At 30.9% G+C, this 25,226-nt stretch overlaps 1 protein-coding gene across 3 annotated transcripts in view; it reads right to left on the bottom strand.

Moving 5' to 3' along the window:
- Window positions 1-23,535, bottom strand: part of LOC145297755 (von Willebrand factor A domain-containing protein 5A-like) — a 32,533-nt gene extending 8,998 nt beyond the window's left edge. The window contains exons 1-2 of one of the 3 annotated variants that reach the window (XM_080143997.1): window positions 23,231-23,307; window positions 17,225-17,260 (exon numbers count right to left, since the gene is read on the bottom strand). The gene's annotated coding sequence lies outside the window, so the exon portion shown is untranslated. Of the gene's footprint in view, window positions 1-17,224; window positions 17,261-23,230 lie in introns of all 3 variants that reach the window. The other 2 variants (XM_080143996.1, XM_080143995.1) reach the window with 2 other exon arrangements.
- Between the last annotated feature and the right edge of the window lie 1,691 nt (window positions 23,536-25,226).

The raw sequence follows: 25,226 nt of genomic DNA, 5'->3' as shown, positions 1-25,226 counted from the left end.
GTAGTATCTGTTTTGTCATCAGTTTGAGTACAACTATAAATCTTCCAGGGCAAATCCAGAATTAAGCTTGATTTTTAAAAATCTGGTGCTTCTTTACAATAGCGTGTCGACCTCAGGGTTACCAGACCATAAAAATATTTGAAGCCAAATCTTTCAGAAAGAAAAGGCCCCCCAAAAAAGCCAAATTGATAATTGTGGGTAAATTTTCACAAACAAAAAAGCCGAATTTAACATTTCAATTGTTAAAATACGTGTATGTATTGTTTTTCTTATGATGACAATAGAAAAACATTATTACATACTTACTTGTTATGCCGAAATTAGTATAAATTCAAAAACTTATGAAAAATAGTTCAATAGATAACATTTGAATGACATCTAATCGTTCTAGTTCTTTTGGAAGGGGGCACGTGAACTTAAAATTAATGATAAAATTTAGGGAGGGATTTGGATGAATTGTTGCCACATGGACTAAGGGTTTGTGGTAGAGCTAATAAATTTTTTTCAATCTCTCTCTCCCAGAAACCACACACACAATTTATCTCACTTAGTTAAAAAAAAAAAATATCGGGTTATATACTCTTAAAAAGCTATTAGTCCGAATTCTGTTATAAATTTGCATTAGGTTTATATGCAAAACCAATTTCCAACTCTAAATTCTGAAATGATGTTTTTTTTTTCCAACATGTAATTGTCTAAAAAAGAAGAATCTTATTTTTGAGGGTACTCATTATTTAGAATACTTGTGTACAAATTTATCAACAATTATTTAAATATAACACTTTCAAAATCAAATATTCTTTAAAATTTTCAAATACGTTTTAAAAAATGCAAACTGTAGAATATATTAATGTTTCTTAGCACGAATGCATTTATCTAAAAAAAAAAAATAATTTACCCCAAAAGCATATATAAAAACGATGATTCAATTTCATAGAAACGTCTTAAATTCACTACTATAAAAACAATAGAAAATGAATTTAAAAAAAAAATATATAAATATTTGAAAGCTAACATCTTCAATATAACCCAGTTAACATCTTCAATATTTTGAAGACCATTTAAACATTTTTTCTTCATATGGCATTCTTCTTCTTCAAGTGTCTGGTCTGGTCTTGCAGACATCGACGATCACGGTTCTCCATTCTTCTTTGTTCTCGGTCTTTCTCATAAGGTGATTGTTGGTGCCATGTTTAGTCATTGCAAGTTTGTTTAAACTGTCTGTGAATTTTGTGAGTTGTTTTCCTCCTATTTTGTTTCCGCATATTTTATGCTGTTAAAAGTTGTCTTAAATTGTCCAATTCTCTTCTTGATTCCTGTGCCACACTTTCCATCCAAGATATTGAAAGGTGTTTACTTGTCTGTTACTGTTAAAGTCTTTTACAGTTGTTCTTCAGAATCGGCGATAAGAACTGTGTCATCTGCATATCTCAGGTTGTTGATGTTGTGACCACCTACAATAATTTCCTCGTGATTCTCAATATTTCATAGAATTATTTCACTATATACGTTAAATACATCAGGTGAAAACACGCAGCCCTGCCTCACACCCCTGCAGATTGGTCTATCGACTGATGTCATTGTCTACTCTAATGCAACATAGCTTTTAAGGGAGACAGAATCAGACAAGTAAACACCTTTCAATACCTTGGTTGTACAATCACCATGGATGGCAAGTGTGACATAGAAATCAAGAAGAGAATAATATATACATATATATATATATATATATATATATATATATATATATATATATATATATATATATATATATATATATATATATGTATATGTATATATATATATATATATATATATATATATATATATACATATACATATATATATATATATATATATATATATATATGTATATGTATATATATATATATATATATATATATATATACATATAACTATTTGTTCTTATTATAAGCTCTATTTCCTATTTGGTTTTATCAAGCTTATCATCTGGTTGAGATTACTTTATAAATATTAATTCTTTAATATTTATAATATACTTTAGTTTTACCATCTTGGATCATTTTGGTAAATTTAATTGTAATTTTTATTGTATTATATATATATATATATATATATATATATATATATATATATATATATATATATACATATAACTATTTGTTCTTATTATAAGCTCTATTTCCTATTTGGTTTTATCAAGCTTATCATCTGGTTGAGATTACTTTATAAATATTAATTCTTTAATATTTATAATATACTTTAGTTTTACCATCTTGGATCATTTTGGTAAATTTAATTGTAATTTTTATTGTATTATATATATATATATATATATATATATATATATATATATATATATATATATATATATATAATACAATAATAATTTCCTTATGATTCTCAATATTTCATAGAATTATTTCACTATATACATTAAATACATCAGGTAAAAACACACAGCCCTGCCTCACACCCCTGCAGATTGGTCTATCGACTGATGTCATTGTCTACTCTAATGGCTGCTCCTGTTTTCAATATATGTTTCTGAGGACGAAGATCTTTTCTGTCGATGTATAGCCCTGCCAGGATATAGCATTAATACAGAAAATTTTCCATTTAGCCTTTTTTGTTTCTAAAAATATGGCTTCAAGTTTCAATTTGGTCTTTTTGGGCTTTTTTCTCTAAAAAAAAAATGATTATAAGCTAGTAACCCTGAGAATGACGCGTTATTGTAAAAAAGCACCAAAAATCTTCATGATGTAACCGTCAGGGAATGAAAATGTTATATTCCAAAAATCATATATATAAACTTATTTTTATTTTTAGCAATTTTATTAGTAAATCGTAGTCATTACAAGGCTGATTTTGATCTCGGTTGTTCGAACTGATTTGTCCCGCTTTATTTATTAAACATAGCGAATGATAAGACAACGTTCTCGTTTCTTCATAAAATTTATTTTTCTTAGTAAACAAGCAAAACTTGATCAAATTACACGTACATAATAAAGATTTTTCTGTATATATATATATATATATATGTATATATGTATATATATGTATGTATATATATATATATATATATATATATATATATATATATATATATATATATATATATATACATCGTATACATTATATATACTATAGCAAACATCTAAATGACTACTTTAAATACAGTTCCTGATTTCAAAAAAAGAAAAACCAAAAGATTCATCTGCCTTACTTTTAATGCTAGGTTTATTTTTGGTGTCTTTTCAATTCAATAGAAATCCTCCTAAATTTGCTGATGAGGAGACCGTGCTTACCAAAAAAACTATGTATAATTGTTCTACGTGACTTCATGTATACCACAAATAAAAAGCACGAATTTCCGAAACGATCGTACAGATAATTGACTTTGTTGTTGTTCCTTCTTATGAAACTGATTTTTAATTTAATTAAATTTTGATTTTTAAATTTTAAAAATTTTTTAAATTTTTAAATTATAAATCACATTACTTAATATATATATATATATATATATATGTACACATATATATTTATATATAAACTAACATAAAAATTAATTTTTTTTTAAACTCTAACCTAGATTTAAAACAGGTCAAGAAACTAGATATCCAGGCTAAATAGAGCACACACAAAGAATCAGGTAAACCAGAGGTCAAATGGGCCTTTGTCCTATGTGCATGCCCATTGGCTGATAGGAAGGGCGCGGTGGATACTAGAAAGCTGATTGGCTGACTAAAATCTCAATAGAAGGTGCGTATATAAAAACAACAGAAAACCACAAAATTCGCGGAATATTCAGTGTAGCTGAATCGCCATATGTATTTTATAACTTACTAACTAGCTCTACCTACGTATTGAGCACTTTTGAAGTAAATACTTAAAGTTCATGCATAAATTTATACTCTCGTATATAAATTTATGTGAGTAAATGAAGTAGTTATATTTACATACATATATATATATATATATACAAGGTATAATATATATATATACACTTCATACTATATATATATATAAATATATATAAACTATATATATACATATATATACATATATATATATGTATATATATACTGATAGTATACATATACTGCATACTATATATAAACTGTATACTATATATATACTGTATACTATATATATACTGTATACTATGTATATACTGTATACTGTATATATATACATATATATACACTTTATTTTCTTTTTACATTATATATATATGTACAGTATACTGTATATATATATATTATATATAGAGTGTATACTAAATATATACTGCATACTATGTATATATACTATATGCTATATATATGTATACATATCCATATACATAGATTTATATATATAGTATACTATATATATATATTCTATACTATTTATACTGTATACTATATATATACTGTACACTATAAATATATACTGTATACTGTATATATATACTGTATACTATATATCTATATATATTGTATACTATATATTTACTGTGTACTATATATATACTGTATACTATATATATACTGTATACTATATATATATAATGTATACTATATATATAATGTATACCATATATATACCTCATACTATATTTATACGCTTTACTATATATATATATATACACTATATATCTATAATAGTACTATATATCTATAATAGTAAGCTGAACGTCTGTGTGTGTGTGTGTGTGTGTGTGTGTGTGTCTTGTCACGAGTAGGCTCCTATATGATTGACTATTTTAACAAACTGATTGCATATAATGATAGAAGATTTATCGAGGATCAGGAATGGGTATGTTTGATCTGGCAGAACGGTGGTTCATTAAAATTGTGGGGTCTGCGTTCGCGCCTGGTCCCCAAAGTATGAATGCATGTGCTCATGAATCGTGTGTATATGCATGTGTGGGTATTGTTATAACCATATCTATGTGCACATGTATGTGTTTGCATACATCTGGCTGTTAATGTCTATATATGTGTGTGTATTATTTATTTATGCTAACTTTACTTTATTTACTTGGTATAAATATATACATGTCTGTATATATATGCACATAGCACCATGTTAGAAGCCCACCTCATATATATGAGAACTTCACGACGCATCTACCTAACCTCGCATCATTAACTACACCCATGTACTTATTTATTTATATTTATTTATTATTATTTATTTATCCTAACTTCACCTTGTTTACTTAGTATAAATATATACATATGTATGTATATGTCTATGTATGTCTGTATTTTTATATTTTTATTAATATCTATATTTATGTAATAGTTTTTATGTGTATAGGGGTGGATGCGTGTGTATGTATGTATGTATGTATGTATGTATGTATGTATGTATGTATGTATGTACGTATGTTTATGATCCAGCAGCCTTGTCAGGCATCGCAGAAGTGGTTTTTAATTATTGGAAGAAAATGTTTTAAAGAAATACGAAAGGAAAAAAAGGGGGAAAAACAAAAAAAAACGGGTGTTGAAAATACAGTTTTGAAGGTTAAAGATACATTTGATTGTATTTTGTGTGTGGGGATAGCAGATTCAGGTAGGCGGGAGTGGAGATATATGGATATAGGGAGGGGGAGGTTTGAGAGAGGATGATAAAGAGAAAAGTGAGGGGGGTAAAGGGAGGAGGGGAATTTCAATATTTTGGTTTTAAATTTTAACTGGCTTTCGGTTTTCGAGCAAGGTATATGAAATAGGGAGAGGGAGAGGGAGAGGGAAAGAGAGGAGGAGCTATGTATATGTCTGTGTATATCTGCTTATGAACCCATATATGTCTACATATACTTTGTTTTATGGGTGTGTGTGTGTGTGTGTGCACGTGTGTGTCAGTATATGGATGCTTAGAGTTATGCATATGTATGTATATGTATACATGAGAATGTACGCGTGCGTTAACGTATGTATTTTTTGAAAAAAGGAAAAAATAGGAGAAAAAGAAGTGAAAAAGAACGGGGAAACCCGTTATAAACGCCAACGAACAAGCCGACGCATAACATCTAAACGTAAGTGTAAAATAAAAAGTGACATCTGCACTAAACCCTTTCCCTCTCTCTCTTTCTCTCCCTCTCTTTCCGTCTCGCTCTCCCTCTCTTTCCCTCTCGTTTTCCCTCACTCTCTCTCTCTCATCTATTTAATATACCTTGCTCGAAAACCAAAAGCCAGTTAAAATTTAAAACCAAAATATTGAAAATTCCTCCCTCCCCCTTTTCCCCCCTCACTTTTCTCTTTATTATCCTCTCTCCCCCTCCCTATATCCATATATCTCTACCCACACCTACCTGAATCTGCTAAACCCCCCCACACACTCACAATACAATCAAATGTATCTTTAACCTTCAAAACTGAAATATTGTCAACACCCGTCCCCCCCCAACTTTTTCTTCCTTTCGTATTTCTTTAAAACATTTACTTCCAATAACTAAAAACCACTTCTGCGAGGCCTGACGAGGCTGCTGGATCATAAACATGGTCCAACATCTAAAACATATGTAGCCAAACAGATAAAACGGTAATTAAAAAATAAAATTAAAATATATGTATACTTTTTAGTTCATATATATTCATTTAAAAAAGGGGGAGGTAAGGGGAATAGGAGGTAAAAGAAAAAATGATAAAAAGATTTCACATGAATGAATGAATTCACCGGACTATCCATTCATGTGAAATCTTTTTATCATTTTTCTTTTACCTCCTATTCCCCTTACCTCACCCTTTTTTTTAACCAAGTAAGATCTGTGACTTACTTGTGGTTTCATTAAATACTTTTACATGCATAATCCGATCCCGCATTTTGCTAATTCCTGCCCTCTGATGAGAAGGAAAGTATTTCTTCGAAACTCCGCGGATTAAGGACTATCCACTTATCTTGTGCTTCCTTTTTAAAATTAAATATGTTTTTAACTCTTTTTCAAAATATTTTTTAACATGTTTTATTAATCATTTGTTCATATTATAAGCTCTATTTCCCTTTCCGTTTTATTGAGCTTTTACATCTGGTTGAGATTACTTTACTTGTAAATATTAACTCTTTAATATTTATAATATATTTTAAATTTGATTACCTTGGTAAACTTGTTGTAATTTATATATTTCGTGAATAAAATGGGTCGTTAAGGTGGTTTGAATAGTTCTGAAAAGAGTACTATAACAGACCAGCTACCAAAAATTAAATAAAAGTAGTATACATTACTTATAGTTTCATTAAATGCTTTTGCAAGCAAAATCCGATCCCGTATTTTGCTAATTCTTACTGTCTGATGAGGAGGAAAGTATTTCTTCGAAACACCACGGATTAAGGACTATCCATTTATTTTGTGCTTCACTTTTAAAATTAAATATGTTTTCAACTCTTTTTCGAAGTGTTTTTTAACGTATTTTATAAACTACTTGTTCCTAAATGTTTACATTATATATATATATATATATATATATATATATATATATATATATATATATACTGTATACTATATACATATATATGTCTAGCCGCACTGATGAGCTGTGAAACAGCGAAACAGTACTGTATGTGGATGACTATAATGCTCCTTATCTTGAGTTGAGCATATTGAGAAGTAATACACAAATTACAATTAGCGTATACGCGATGCTCTTTGTGTAAACAAATCGAGCAGAGGTAGTTTGGTCGATGTCAAAAACATCGTTAAACTCGTGACTAACGCAACAGCCGCCAATAGCGTAGTGGTTAGGACCCTTAAGTGTTGTATAGACGGTCGGGTTTCAATCCTGGCTTAAGGTAGTTACCTGTCTAGCCGCACTGATGAGCTGTGAAACAGCGAAACAGTACTGTATGTGACTGATTATATATATATATATATAATGTATATTATATATATATACTGTATACTATATATATATGTTGTATACTATATATACTGTATATTATATGTGCATACTGTAGACACTATATATACTGTACACAATATATATACACTATACTGTAATATATATATATATATATATATATATATATATATATATATATATATATATATATATATATATTGGAAGATGATATATATGTAAAATTATTTCGCTTGTTTTCTTTTCCTTATAAGGGAAATGGTTTCCATAATGTTTTTTAAGTGGTTTTTTATTCAATAAGTCTGAAGAAAGGCTGTTCTTGTTCAAATTTTCAAACGACATAATGTTTGAATTTGTCCGAATAGTCTTCAAGAAATTGTAACTAACGATGAAATACACTAATTGTTTCCATCAACCCATTCTTAGATGTCTTGGTTTTTGTTAAACCAATATACTTATGCATATATATATATATATATATATATATATATATATGTGTGTGTGTGTGTGTGTGTGTGTGTGTGTGTGTGTGTGTGTGTGTGTATTTATACTGCTTACTCTCTCTATATATATGCCTACATACATCTGTACTGTATAGTGTATACTATATATACATATATGCATATACATATACATACATATGTATATACATATACACTTACATATATATATATACATATACATACATATACATACATATGTATACATTATACACATACATATACATATACATGAATACATATGCATATACATATCTACATATATATATACATATGACGAGTGCAACTCCCTCAGACACTTAAAGTCTATGAACCCAAAAATGACTTTTTTAGTCCTACTAACGAATTTACCCGCTCACACAAACATGTCACTGAAGACGGTCATTGCAATACGTATATATATATATATATATATATATTGTTATAATGGAATAAATCCAGAGGAAATCCGGGTATGAGAGCTCAATGTGGTAAACAGAGCAATAAGATAAAAATTATAACACGGAAATTACATAATTGTCGATGCAATAATTTATTTCAACCTTATGGTATTTTCAAGCATCTAAATCAGACAATTACATTTTTGATACTCTTGGAGTTGTAATCCTCATTTCTTAAATAGAAATACGCTTTCCATCTCATTCTATTGGTAAAATCCGTTATTCTGTCCATCAGAGAGAAAGTGAAGCTGTGTAAGCTGGGAAAAGGTATATTTTTCAGCGAATACGATGGTGTGAATTTTTCCATCTTCAGTTCAAAATTGAGGTAATTCCGATACTAGAAATCCTGGGAGAGCTCAACACGGTGTGGAGCCAATTATATTGTTATAATGGAATAAATCCAGAGGAAATCCGGGTATGAGAGCTCAATGTGGTAAACAGAGCAATAAGATAAAAATTATAACACGGAAATTACATAATTGTCGATGCAATAATTTATTTCAACCTTATGGTATTTTCAAGCATCTAAATCAATGAGTATCAAAAATGTAATTGTCTGATTTAGATGCTTGAAAATACCATAAGGTTGAAATAAATTATTGCATCGACAATTATGTAATTTCCGTGTTATAATTTTTATATATATATATATATATATATACGCACACATACATACACATACACAAACAATACACACACATATGTCTATAAACATACACACATATATGCATATATACATACATACACAATACATAGTACACATAATACATATACATACACACATGGATACATACACGTATACATACATTTATATACAACACATATACTAATACAAAGACACATACACATACATATACAATTACAAATACGTACACATATAAGCACATATACATACATATACATTTAACTACATATACATATGCATACATATATATGCATTTATACACAAACATACACATATGCATATATGCACATACATATATATACATACACACACAAACATATATATATACATATATACATACAAACACACATAAACATATATACACACATACATATACATACATATACACATAGATAGATATATACATATACATACACATGTACATATATAAACATACATACACATATACATACATATATACATACATACACACACACACACAGATACATATAATGATGGCAGATCAATTATTACATGCTTCCAGCATTTAAAACCTACACGCCTCACAACTTTTCCATGGCCACAGGACTATTTTAATCGACAAATGCCTGAGGGAATATCTATGCAAAGATGATGTTACAGAGGTTTAGCTTTTTACGGCAGCTTAATCTCTCCCTCGGTTCAAAATGTTGAGATCCAGCAACAAGCAAGAGCAAGATAGCCAGCAACAAGTTAAACTGCAGACCAGCTTAATGCAGGTACTGGTTTCCCGCTTTATGTTTTTTAATCAGATATTTGTTTCTCCTAGAGGGGTTGCCATCTCTACCCCACATACACATGGAAAAAAACAAATGCATGCACACATACATGCATACACACAGAATGCATGCAAACATACATATGCATGTACACAAATATGAAAACATACACACATAAAGGTACACATATAAGCATGTACTTACATATGCGTAGACACACGTACACATGCACATACATGTAAAATACACATGAAGGAGCGTTCCAAAAGTCATATGTCCTCAATGATCAGAATGAGTTTGACATGAATAATAATAAAAAAATTCAAAACGAACAATTTGTAGAAGAGACAGTCACTCGTTGAAGAGTTTGTGCAACTTTATAAAGAAATGGACGTAGGAGTCAGACGAGAACAAAATCCAATATGCACACACACACACACACACACATATAAAATATATGCATATATATAAAGATATATATATACACATATATATATGCATATATATATATATCCATACACAAACATATATATATATCCATATGCATACACATATATATATACATATACATACACATATATATACATATACATGCGTATACATACACATATACATACATATACATACACATACATATATATACATATACATGCATATATATATATACATATACATACAGAAATACATATATATACATACATATATATATATATACATATATATATATATACATACATACATGTATATACATATACATATACATATCTATATACATACATACATGTATATACATATACATATCTATATACATATACATACACATATACATACATATACATATCTATATGCATATACATACACATATACATACATATATATACCTACACATACATATATATACCTACTCCTACGGGAGTGCTCTTTCGATTTCGGACAACGGGCAAGTTATTCAACCTTACTCGTTTCAGGGCCAGATCGAAAACATTTCACTCACTTGTCAGGGAGCTGCTGTCTGCTGACGATGTAGACTTCGTCGCAAACATGGCAGAAGATATGCAGGGCATCATGGACCGCTTCTCCAGGGCGTGCACTGCCTTTGGCCTCACAATTAGCCTGGAGAAAACCAAGGTAATGTTCACCCTAGCTCCAAACAGCCGCTACGAGGAACCGGTCATCTGTGTAAATGGAACAAAACTGGGCACCGTTGATGACTTTGTATATCTTGGCAGTACTATATCGAGCGACGGAACCCTCGATAAGGAAATCTTAGGAAGGATCAATAAGGCAAGTAAGGCCTTTGGTAATCTCGAAAAACGAGTGTGGGCAGACAGAGCCCTGACCTTCAAAACAAAGATAAAGTATACGAGACTTGTGTACTACCTGTCCTCCTATATGCCTCGGAAACATGGACGACATATCGCTGTCATATCAAGGCTCTGGAAAGATTCCACCAGACATGCCTACGCAGGATATTTAATGTCACCAAACAAGCTCTCTTGTCCGATGAAGAGGTGCTCAAGAAGGCGAGCACATTCAGCATAGAGGCTCGAGTCCTTCGAAACCAGACTCGATGGGTGGGTCACGTAGTGAGAATGGAGGATTATAGGATACCTAAGCAATTGTTCTATGGGGAGCTTGAATGTGGAAAACGACCCAATCACAAACCTCGGAAAAGTACAAAGATGTAGTTAAGGGAAACCTGCGGGCACTTGGCATAGAAATAACAAGGTGGGAAGAGATAGCTCAAGACCGGGAAAGTTGGAGGCGCTACGTCTACGCGGGATGTGAGAATTTTGAGGTTTTGAGCCTTACGAAAGCGAGAGGATACAGAGGACTTTGATCTCGACCCCGCGTACTCGTGCGGGATATGCGGCAGGGTATGCCTGTCAAAGGCAGGCCTCAAGAGTCACGGAACTACGCACGCGGGACATGAACTGGGAGCACGGGAGGGAGGAGGGCGGTCACCAACAAGGTTATCCTGCAGAATATGCGGCAAACTGTGCAGGCCGGGTGGGGCTATGTGGAATCATATGCGGACTCAGTCACACGCCATCGTATCGTGAGGGTTGGCCGTCTTCTGTAAAGAAGTGGCAGTCACCATATACCTACACATATACATATATATATATATATATATATATATATATACTATACATATGTATATGTATATACATATATATATACAGTTATATATATATATATATATATATATACAGTTATATATATATATATATATATACAGTTATATATATATATATATATATATATACAGTTATATATCTATATATATATACATATATATATACAGTTATATATATATATATATATACAGTTATATATATATATATATATATACAGTTATATATATATATATATATATACAGTTATATATATATATATATATATATATATACAGTTATATATATATATATATATATACAGTTATATATATATATATATACAGTTATATATATATATATATACAGTTATATATATATATATATACAGTTATATATATATATACAGTTATATATATATATATATATATATACAGTTATATATATATATACAGTTATATATATATATATATATATATATACAGTTATATATATATATACAGTTATATATATATATATATATATATATATATATATATATATATATATATATATATATATATATACTAGCACTTAAACCCGGCTTTGCTCGGGACCTATGTTCTGTTTATAACTTTATGTGCATATATATATATATACATATATATATATATATATATATATATATATATATATATAAGTTTGACTCATGTCCAGGTAATCTACATCTAAAATTTCAAAGTGTTTAGACCCAAAATTGGCGGAGGAGTATTAGAGTTTTCAAAGGTCAAATCGTTGAACTTTGACAGCCAAATTTCTGTCTGAAAACCGATTAAAAAGATTTTGCCAAATCTCAATATCCCTTATATCAACTCTCGAGTTTCTAGACCGAAAATTGACAGTAGTTTAGTAGGGAACACACACAGATGCACACAAAATGTCACTTTTCTAGATATACATATAGATATATATAATGTTAATACTACAGATTAGGACTCGTATTGACCTGAATGATTGCCATTTACATAATAGAGCGGAAATGGCCCAGCTGAAGTACAGACATTAGATTCAACAAATGTGATTAAGGTTAGGGTCAATTACCCCTCCCCGTGTTAATTGGTTTTATTATTTTCGGTACTTGTGCAGAATACAGACCATGCTGTTTTTGGATAGGGCTTAAGTTAAATTTTTAGGGTCTCTTTCGTTTATTGTTAGGTGAAAGTACAGAATAGTTACCCCCCCCCATCATAAGATTGGGTTTCTTAATAAAGTACTTGTACACTTTATCGCCGAAACTGGAGACACCATTTTATTTCGTGCACCTGCCGTTAAAATCCAAGGGAGAAATCAGTATTTTAAACTATGGCCGAAGCATAAAATAAATAACAAAAAAATTAAACTGGAGAACGATTGCTTCCGGAAAGAAGCAATTAACCTAAAATTAAATGAAAAACTTTCCCGTTTTCATTAAATCGAAACATTTCAAATTAAACAATTATCGATATATGTTCTCTTTCACGTTATTTACCTTTTTTTTTCATAGTTCTTTCCAGAAGTAATTAATATCTAGTTTAATTTTTTTGCTATTTCTAACTTCGACCATTCTAATCGGCAGGTGCTCGAAATAAAATAGCGTCTCCAGTTTCGGCGATAAAGTGTAGAAGCACCCTAAATAACGTTAGCATTGCAACATGGTCCATATTCTGCATAGGTACATAATTTTCGTCACAGATCAACAAATGAATCCATTTATATTTTAAGGACGTCTTTTCAACTTTACTTTTTTGCGTATGTGATGGAGGGGGGGGGGGTAGTTTTTAAAACCATAACAACCAATCACCTACTTTTGTATTCGTATGCTGGTAATGTCCAAGATCAGTGCTCGGAAAAAAAATCAAGCTACCGGAAGTGGATACGGAACTGAACGGAGTCAAGATACGAAAAAAAAAAAAAATTGCTTTAATTTTAATACCGCTTGTGTTATAAAAAAAAAAACCCAAAAAACTCATAATATCAAATAAAACAAATATTTGGTGCTTTTACACTATTGGAACGAAATTTTGTAGTGGATAAAGTTTTCAGATAAAACAATAATTACTACTGTTTTTGGTCAATTCTAATAATTTACAATGGTAACTTCCAAATTATGTAGTCGGAATTACCTGAATATTACCGAATTATTACCCCCCCCAAAAAAAAACAACTTTAATCGGGTGAAAAATTTCGGCAATCTTGTTGAAATCGAAAATTACCTCCCTTTTGAACCGTATCTTACGATCGTTTTCATCAAATTCATTTTCTTTCATAAATTTTCTACCTTATCGATTTTCGTAATTTTTGGATATAATCATCTTAAAACACGAGGAATACGTAGATACCATTATCATGTGAAATTCAGTATTACGATTTCCGAAATTTAGTTTGAACACTTCCCCCCCCCCCCCGAAACAAAAAATATTAAGAGACTAAATACATATATAATTAAATAAAATTTTATATATAATTTATATTAAATAATTTCTTTCGTCGTAAAGCGTTAAAATTATTTTTTTGAATAAAATTTGTTTTAATACAAGAAGCGTTTTTTTTATGCGAATGCACTTACTAATCCGCGCTATTTTTTTTAAATCGTATTTCCAAGTTTAATTAAAGTTTTTTTTTATTCAATTGTAAGGTTAAAGTACAGAGTAGGTACAAAACACCCCCTCCCCATGTTAAGAATGGCTTTTTAAATAATAACGTTATTATTTCAACACGGATCAATTTTTGTTTAAAAGTAATTTCTTTGTTTCGTAATACAAGTGTAAAAAAAAAAAAGTATTTTTTCGTGCCTTGATTCCATGACTCCGTTCTATAACCAACCGTATCCTCTTCAGGTAGTTTGAATTTTCCGAGTACTGATCTTGGACATTACCCGTATGCAGCCAACCAAACAGAACAACGCAAAAAAAAAACATAAAAAAAGAACACCAGTTGTAGCCAAAATTTGCAGGGCGCGTTCTACATGAAATAGTTAATTAGTACCCAATCAGTGGTTATCCAGGGAATTAATAGAAATAAGAAACCGTGAAAAAAAAGTAAAGGGGAGGGGAATGATGGTTTGGCAGCATTGGCAAATCATTTTGTACTGTACAAAAATAGTGGTAATGTTTTTGTTGTAAATAGCAAGCAGTCGAAAAGTATTAAAAATTGAAAAAAAGAAGGAGTTTTGCTAGGAAAGATGATGTTATTGTTTGAAATTTAAAGATAATGTGCTAAGTGAAAAAGTAAGTTTAAAAAAGTATAATAAAAAAGGTGTATGTGATTGTAAAAGAACGTGTTGTTTAGTAGTGGTGTTGGGTGGACAGTCGGCAATTATATTGGTGTAATTTAAGCTGGTCAAAGTTTATTATTGTGGTTTCCAGTAGGGTTTGTCTAATAGTAAGTTGTGTTATAAACGGGAACATACCAAAGTAATAAAATGAGAAAATGAAGAAAATCAGATTTACTGTGTGTGTTTATGGTGTGAAAGTCAGCGGGCTTGGTTGCCATAACAACGTGACGTACATAAGGACGGTAGTGAACGTGTGTGTGTGTGCGTGTGTGCGCGTGTGCTGGGAATAGTAGTAATACTAATAGTCTGTCCTTTGGAGGACAGCGTTTGTTTTCGTGTTGTGTGTACGTGTGTGCGGCTAGCGCCAGAGTGTGTGTGTATGCGTGTGTGTGTGTGTGTGTGTGTGTGCGTGTGCTGGGAATAGTAGTAGTACTAATAATGAGGATGGTGTAGGTGTAATGGCGGACGTGGTGTCGGAGGTTGGATTGTGATGGCTGGTGTAAGTTTCGTAATTTTGTAATTTGTAAATAGCAAGTTAGGGAAAAAACAGACCCTCCCAAGATGGACAATAAATAAGGACATAATATTTTATGGTAAAGTTAAGAACGTAGGAACCATAGTTTTTTAGGAGATGTGATTATTGGATTAACCAATCAGAAACCGTCTGTGGCACACACATCTCTGTTTATATATATATATATATATATATATATATATATATATATATATATATATATATATATATAAAGGGCGAATGAACTCTTTTTCTGGGTCAACGGCCAACTAGCACCGTGTATATTTGTGTATGTGTATATGTGTATTGGGGTGGAGAGGGCTCCCGTAAGCCGTGGTGAAGGCAACCTTTCTAGAAGAATCAAATCTCTGATTTAAAAAACCATAAAGCGGAAGACCATTACCAACATTAAGCTGGTCTGCAGTTTAATTTGTTGCTGGCTATCTTGCTCTTGCTTGTTGCTGGATCTCAACATTTTGAACCGAGAGAGAGACTTAGCTGTCGTACAAAGCTAAGACTCTGTAACATCATCTGTGTATAGATATTCCCTCGGGCATTTGAGCTTATGGATTTTAAATGTCTGAGGGAGTGGCACTCGTCTGACAAGACGTTGCAATCATCATATATATATATATATAAAAATATAACACGGAAATTACATAATTGTCGATGCAATAATTTATTTCAACCTTATGGTATTTTCAAGCATCTAAACTAGACAATTACATTTTTGATACTGAAAGAAAGAAAAAGAATCGGGTCTCGACCGTCAAAAAACCAGAGGGGGTGGTAGTAGCAATCCACTTAATACATTTTATAGAGAGGGTGGGAGGGATTTTTTAAAAGAAAACAACAACAACAAAAAAAGCAACAAAAATATTATGGCACTTATAAACGGCAGCTCGATGTAGCCACAGATACACACACACACACACGCAACACACATACACACACACACGCCCCTAAATATGCACGTTCTTACACGTAAATGCCTTGACACACGTTTACTAACCTAGGAAGAAGGGGGGGAAATATACGGATATAGAGAGAAGGAAATAGAATAAACAGCGCGTAATAGAAAAAGAAGAAGAAAAAAAGGAGAGAGTGACCAACCACTGCCTGTCATATGGTTTCATTAGTCTAGAATCTCTGAAAAAGATAAGGGAAAGAAAATGGAGATTATACTCGCGTCTTATAGTTAATTGAGTCATGGAAAGTAAGTTTATTAAAATATAAATAAAAAAAATAAAAAAAATTTATATACAAAGTTTTAAAACTATCTGTATGTTATCATGTTAAAATTAGTTAGAAATAAATATTATCTTATAATACATTTTAATATTGTAGTTGTAATATATTACTATGAATTCAAAAAATTGAGTCTTATGTAGTTAATATTTTATATATTTTTATGTAATTAATTTTATTGGTGATTATAGCGGTCGTTGTAATTTTGCTCACTAATATTTCACTTCTTAATTGATTAAGATGCAGAAAATTGCAATATTAGTCGCCCCCAATTCGATAGGACGTATATAGTTTCGGTTAATATATACTTTTATTCATTCCGTACACAAAAGTACTTTCATGCACGCATAAAGAAATAAATAAAATAGTTATTATTTTACAGTTTTGTGTTGATTTATATTAAATCTAATAATGTCTAGTGGTAGTATTTGATCTTTTTGACTTATATCAGTTTAATAACTAATGTATTATCTGCAGAGAAAAATTATTTTCTTAAAGCTATCTCATTTATTTATAAGTAATTTGGATAAACAGGTACTTCGGGAATAAGTACACCCAACTTAGATTTCGGACAACAAATCATCAAGTAGTTATTATCGAGTATATACCGGACAGCACTATAATTGCCAGTGGGGTGAGGTGGGAGGGTTTATCGTAAATAATCTAGTGGTGTTAAATTCGGTGTCTTTACCGTTAAAGAATTATCTGTTCGTCGGATCTGGAGTTATTGGTTATTTTAAATTTACATTTATGTCTACATCTGGCCATCAGTTCATCTCGTTTGTTTAGGAGATTATTGTGTTCGTACTTCAGGATTCTTATTTTTTCCTCGAGGCATAAACTGCATCTCTGCCTAAAGTCGTTTGGAACATCCGAATAACATAGGATTGACCATGAAATCACTGGGAATCGATTCTCATTTTTTAATAACCACCATTGTTTATCTAACTCAGTTTTGTTCTTAAGTTCTGGGCTATTGAAAGAATGTTTATGGTCATAAAAACGCTGTTTGCAGTTTCCGGCGGAGATACCGAAGTAAACTTTTTTGTCCCTGTTATTATCTTCTGGGTAGATCGTGGCCTTATAAACTACGCATTCAACTTTACAATTACCGTCCAGTGGGCAGTTATTTTTCACTTGGCAGTTACATTTGTCTACTGTAACCTTATTTCTATTAGAGTTGTTTAATATTTTACTATTATGAGTGCTAATTATTCTGTCCATGTTTTTAGTGCACGAGTAACTTATTTTAATGGTTTTTCTATTAAATATCTTCCTAAGTGGATTATTTATGGTAAAATGCTTATCTATTAGGTTCAAAAATACTTTCCCTATGTTTATGTTGGATAGTTGACAGTAAGGGGGATTAAACCATATTATTTTCCGGCCTCTGTTCTTAGATTTATTTTTATTCTTATTTTCCTTCTTAATATATGTGAGTTTTTCACTGTATCCGCTTATCTCTAGTGCTCTATTGTATAATTTTTTGTTTGCTTCAAAAATTTCTTTATTAGCCGAAAGTTTATTAATCCTAGTGTTAATCGTTTTAGGTATTTGTTTAATTATGCAACTTGGATGGTTAGATCTAGTATTAATATAAGATGGTGTGTTATTATTTTTATTGAACGGCTTGTATATCCCCTTTCTTAAGTCTAGAGTTATATCTAGATAATTAACTTCTTTACAATTTGGGGTTATATCTATTTTAAATCCAGGGTATTTGAAGGCTCTTACTAAATTTTATGTATTTTCGATACCATGGCAGCGGTTGGTCACTCTCTTCTTTTTTTCTTCTTCTTTTTCTATTACGCGCTGTTTATTCTATTTCCTTCTCTCTATATCCGTATATTTCTCCCCCTTCTTCCTAGGTTAGTAAACGTGTGTCAAGGCATTTACGTGTAAGAACGTGCATATTTAGGGGCGTGTGTGTGTGTATGTGTGTGTGTGTGGGTGTGTGTATGTGTGTTGCGTGTGTGTGTGTGTGTGTGTGTGTATCTGTGGCTACATCGAGCTGCCGTTTATAAGTGTCATAATATTTTTGTTGCTTTTTTTGTTGTTGTTGTTTTCTTTTAAAAAATCCCTCCCACCCTCTCTATAAAATGTATTAAGTGGATTGCTACTACCACCCCCTCTGGTTTTTTGACGGTCGAGACCCGATTCTTTTTCTTTCTTTCTTTCAGTATAAAAATGTAATTGTCTAGTTTAGATGCTTGAAAATACCATAAGGTTGAAATAAATTATTGCATCGACAATTATGTAATTTCCGTGTTATAATTTTATGTTATTGCTCTGTTTACCACATTGAGCTTTCATCCCCGGATTTCCTCTGGATTTATTCCATTATAACACTATATATATATATATATATATATATATATATATATATATATATATATATATATATATATATATATGTATCTGAAAATGCTTGCAGGAGATGGCCGATTCTTGTTTTATATTTAAAAGTTTGTCACTATTGAGTATATATATAGTCATCCACATACATTACTGTTTCGCTGTTTCACAGCTTATCAGTGCGGGTACACAGGCAATTCAAGCCAGGATACATATATATATATATATATATATATATATATATATATATATATATATATATATATATATATATACGTATATATATATATACACGTGTATATATATACACGTATATATATATATATACACGTATATATATATATACACGTATATATATATACACGTATATATATATATACACGTATATATATATACACGTATATATATATATATACACGTATATATATATATACACGTATATATATATATACACGTATATATATATATACACGTATATATATATATACACGTATATATATATATATACACGTATATATATATATACACGTATATATATATATACACGTATATATATATATACACGTATATATATATATATACACGTATATATATATATATATATATATATATATATATATATATATATATCCTGGCTTGAATTGCCTGTTTACCCGCACTGATAAGCTGTGAAACAGCGAAACAGTAATGTATGTGGATGACTATATATATACTCAATAGTGACAAACTTTTAAATATAAAACAAGAATCGGCCATCTCCTGCAAGCATTTTCAGATACATACGCTTTAAAAATTATAAAACGCCTAAGTTTGTAAATAATATTTTTATAGTTTTTCCAGTTTCCCCCGCCCCTTTTATCCTTTTCCCATAATTAATTTTATTCTATACTGAAACTATTCTAAACGTTAATTATTTTAAACATTTGTATTTTAACATCAAATAATCATACCCTATACCTAATAAGTTAAATTTTTAACTAAAGATATTTTTTATTTTTTATTTGCCTTTAATCGTAATGTAGTTATCTTACCATAATTATACTTTTAATAATCGTTTAACGTAGGTTTTAATGGTCACCTCATCGAGCCTAATTTATTTTATTCTTATACTTTAATCACCTATTTTTATACGTAATTTTTGAAACGTTAGAATTTACAAAAGTAATATTATACGGACACTAATTTATTTACACGTTAACCATTTATTTTATACGTAAGTTTTTGTGGGTTTTTTTTTTAAAACGTTAGCATTTACAATGAATAATATAACTGACATTATTTCGTTAATTATTCATTACATCGTAAACTTTTTTCAAGAAACGTAAACTATTTATTTTAAACGTTAGTGGCCTAATGAATTATTCACATAACTATATATTTTAACTGATTAATATTAATGTTAATATATAAGTATACTTATGATGTACATATTACAGTTGAATACAGCCGTTCCCTTTTTTTAAAAGTTGGGTTCCTATTATACACAACTTACCTACTGAACTAGGAATTTACTGATAATATTGAAACTCTACTTGAAACACTTGACGCACTATAAATTAAAGAAAATAATAAAAAAAAATTTAATTAATTACTTAATATAATTAACATAATGGATGATCACATTTTAATGTATATACTTTCTCTTTAGGTCCTGTCTCCCCCTTTTTACACTTAAATATGATGTAGTCCTAGTTATAAATAGGCAATGTTTGAGTTGAAACATTCAGAGTTGTCCTTGGCCTGACGAAGCGATTCCCTTACTGGGTTTTCGCTGAAACATGTATGCTTATGTGTATCCATTTGTTTGTAAACTAAATTCACTTATTTTGGCTCTGTCTAAACATTGACACACTTATATATTTTGTTTTAAACAAACACATAATTACTACCGATACAATATATATATATATATATATATATATATATATATATATATATATATATATATATATATATATATAATTTTATTATATTATGAGCACGCACCAAATATTTTATATAATCTATTTAATACTTCCGATTTAAAAATGTTTTCATAAAATAACAAAATGTTTAAAGGTGGGGTTTATCGCTCTTACCAGATGCTGGTATTTTTTATCCTAATTCAAAGTGACCCTCCCTTCTTTTTATTTATTTATTTTTATTTATTTTTATTTATTTATTTATTTTTTTTTTTTAGCCGTATTCCCTTCCCATCATCCGGTCATTTCTTACACCACTCGTGGAAGGGAGGGTGTATGTAAACAAATAGGGACCATAAAGACAAACAAAATGTACTTTACTAAATGCACCAGCTTCCGAAATATTTATTGGGCCACACCCTGGGTTAAGAATCGAATAAAAAGATCCGATTATATTTTACGGCGAGAAAATAAGCAATTATTGTACCAGTACCACGTTTTATTACAAGGATGACAAAATATAAAAGAAACAAACAAAATACACAAGTTTTTTAGCCTCATCATTTTTTTTTAGGTTATCTGGGTTTGTATTACTGTACACATAGATTCGAAAAAGTTGTCAAAAAACAAATATAGAACAAATAAATGTTATCAAAGGCAAGATAAGTTACTTTTCTACCTAACTGGATATATTTTTTGTGTCTTTATTCAGTGTAACATGTTTATTCAGCTCGAAAAACATGCAGTGTTTACCGATGTATTGGAAAATTCAAAATGGCAGCCGACTCTCTCTCGGATAGGGTACGTTTGGGAAAAGGTATTATAAATAATAAACTAGACAAAATACTGTTAGAAAACAACCGAATACATGTCAACTTATGTCACGGTAACATATATTGAGCGAATTTCTAACAGTATTTTGTCTAGTTTATTATTTATAATACCTTTTCCCAAACGTACCATCTTCGAGAGAGAGTCGGCTGCCATTTTGAATTTTCCAATACATCGGTAAACACTTCATGTTTTTCGAGCTGAATAAACATGTTACTGTTACACTGAATAAAAACACAAAAAATATATCCAGTTAGGTAGAAAAGTAACTTATCTTGCCTTTGATAACATTTATTTGTTCTATATTTGTTTTTTGACAACTTTTTCGAATCTATGTGTACAGTAATACAAACCCGGTTATCTTTACGATTAATGTTTCCAATTTATTTCCGGTTGCCGATTCATGTGTTAAGAATAGGTTGTCTAAGTGATAACGTTATTACTGAGAAAATTCCTTCTTAATATGGGAGGGTGGGGCTTCGTTTACTTATTCTGTATTTTCATCGAACAATTTAATAAACAAGAGATACCGTAAAAATCAATTAAATCAAAGGGAAAACCGGAAGTATAGCGAAAACAATAATCTTTAAAAAAAAAAAAAAAACATATATATATGTGTGTGTGTGTGTGTGTGTGTGTGTGTGTGTGTGTGTGTGCTGAGAGAGAAAGAGAGAGAGGGAGAGTGAGAGAGAGTGTGTGTGTGTGTGTGTGTGAGAGAGAGAGAGAGAGAGAGAGAGAGAGAGAGAGAGAGAGAGAGAGAGAGAAGGAGCATTGATCAACATACCTTATTTTCCTTGTGAACAAGTGTAAAGCTGTGCGAACTCCGTACAACTAATAACAAAAACAAACGAGGCAAAGTTTTTATACCGCAGTTTAGGTCACATGGTTTTACCACGTGACACCACGAGTTTTTCTTTTCTTTCTTTTTTATATCTTTATTTAAAAATTAAAAAAAAAAAGTTTCTTCTACGTTTTAGTTAAACTGAAACGTAGAAGAAACGTTTTTGGACTACATGACTTTCAAAGGAAGAAAGCTACAGAAACCAAACAACGAATTAATACGGTGGATACATTATGGCGACTAGTGCGGTGAGGAGTGGGGTAACCAATTATAGGTCCTGGCCGTGGAATCACCAATTAATAAGGATGCAAGTGTGTGAGGCGCCAGGCGGCGTCCACCAAATCATAATTGGGATCTATTAATTTTTAGGACTGAGGTGGCAGGTGCAGGAATCTATTGAAGTCGAAAGTAGTAGCGTATCCGTGGGACCGTTAAAGGTAAATTTAACCAGATCACCGATTAATAGAAAGATGTACCTAGATCACATCTTCACATACATGAAATAAAAATATATAAATAACTCCGGAAAATAACGACACTTGACAAAGAACTCAAAATTACTGTATTAACATGAAATAAACAACATTTATTTACGTGTTAGGGATATTAGTTTAAATCGTTCCAACGTAAGTGTTTTCTTGTAATGATTGTTCATTAGCAGGATTAGCTAAATGAGGATTTCGTGAGAACAGCATGAAGTTTGAGATTACTGACTTTTATGAACAGAATGTCACACGTGGCTTGAAATTAATGTGATTATATTACTGGGAGAAAAACTGTTTTTAGAAGTGTAAGCCATGTTTAGTTTCAGAACAGTTTCCGATGGTTCGTTGTTCTACACAAGTCCTGGGAGTTGACTGATTTGCAGTAGACAGTTTTCGAGTTGGAAGCCACACAGAGCAAAAGATTCTTCCCGTGTTGAGACGGAAAAAACATATGGTTATTTATTTCCAATAAAAATGCAAGATTTTTCAAGAAAAAATTGGCACAAGGCCGAAAAATTGGGGAATGGGGGAAAGATCGGTCATGACTAACTAATGTTGCCTAAGCTGACTTAGCTATATCCTACTTTCACGCTACTCTCACCACAATACCTCATTTATACTATACATCCATCAACGTATACATCCTTCTTTAATCACCAAAAACTCATACTATGACTAACCTACTTAACCCCAATGTAATACAATATATAAAAAGGGGAGCTGGAGGTGAATAAAGAAATTAAAAGTTATATTTACAATGAAAAGAACGGAAACGGTGTTAGTATTAAGACCCCCCCCCCTATGAAACTGTGGCAGATGCATGGATTTGCCAGTCAAAAAAGGTGATGCGGGTCCGATCGCTTTATTACTAACACCTCTTACAAAAAATATCGCAAGGGAACCCGCATCTCTGGCAAATCGCATGATCTGTCACCTACTTGGGGTCTGAAAAAAAAAAAAGAAAAGAAAAGAGGGAGGGCATAAAGATAACCTCTCACACACTAGCTAAATTATGAACTTGTAGTGTCTAAAAATAGAACTTAAGCTAAACTATGTTTGACTTTGAGAACGGAGTCAAGATCGACGTTTGTTTTTGGGACCCAAAATCCTCAAGCCTAAGGCACGTCCAAATACCACTCAAGTCTTGCATCCCTTATGTGACAGACATGCGCAACAAACATCCACCTTTCAGCAAAGTCTGATGAAGAGAGTCTAACCCTTTCGGCCCTTAAACGAACCTTCAAATAAAACGAAAAATTCGAACACGGTCGAGAGGAGCGAAGACCTCAGCTCCATAAACCACTTTCATGCGAGTCCTCCATATCACACCTCTCATTACTACTAGCAAGGTCAGACATACTTGTCTTCTAAGCCAATCAGTTGTCGGAACCCAGTTGCTACAAACATTAATAGGTTCCAGGTTGAAAGACGGTACGTCCAGGATGCAAACCATG

The sequence above is a fragment of the Euprymna scolopes genome, chromosome 18 (genome assembly GCF_053919585.1).
Source record: "Euprymna scolopes isolate OS-2025 chromosome 18, ASM5391958v1, whole genome shotgun sequence".
Taxonomy (NCBI): domain Eukaryota; kingdom Metazoa; phylum Mollusca; class Cephalopoda; order Sepiida; family Sepiolidae; genus Euprymna; species Euprymna scolopes.
Note: the sequence above shows the minus strand (reverse complement) of the source record. Positions and strands in the feature narration are given on the sequence as shown.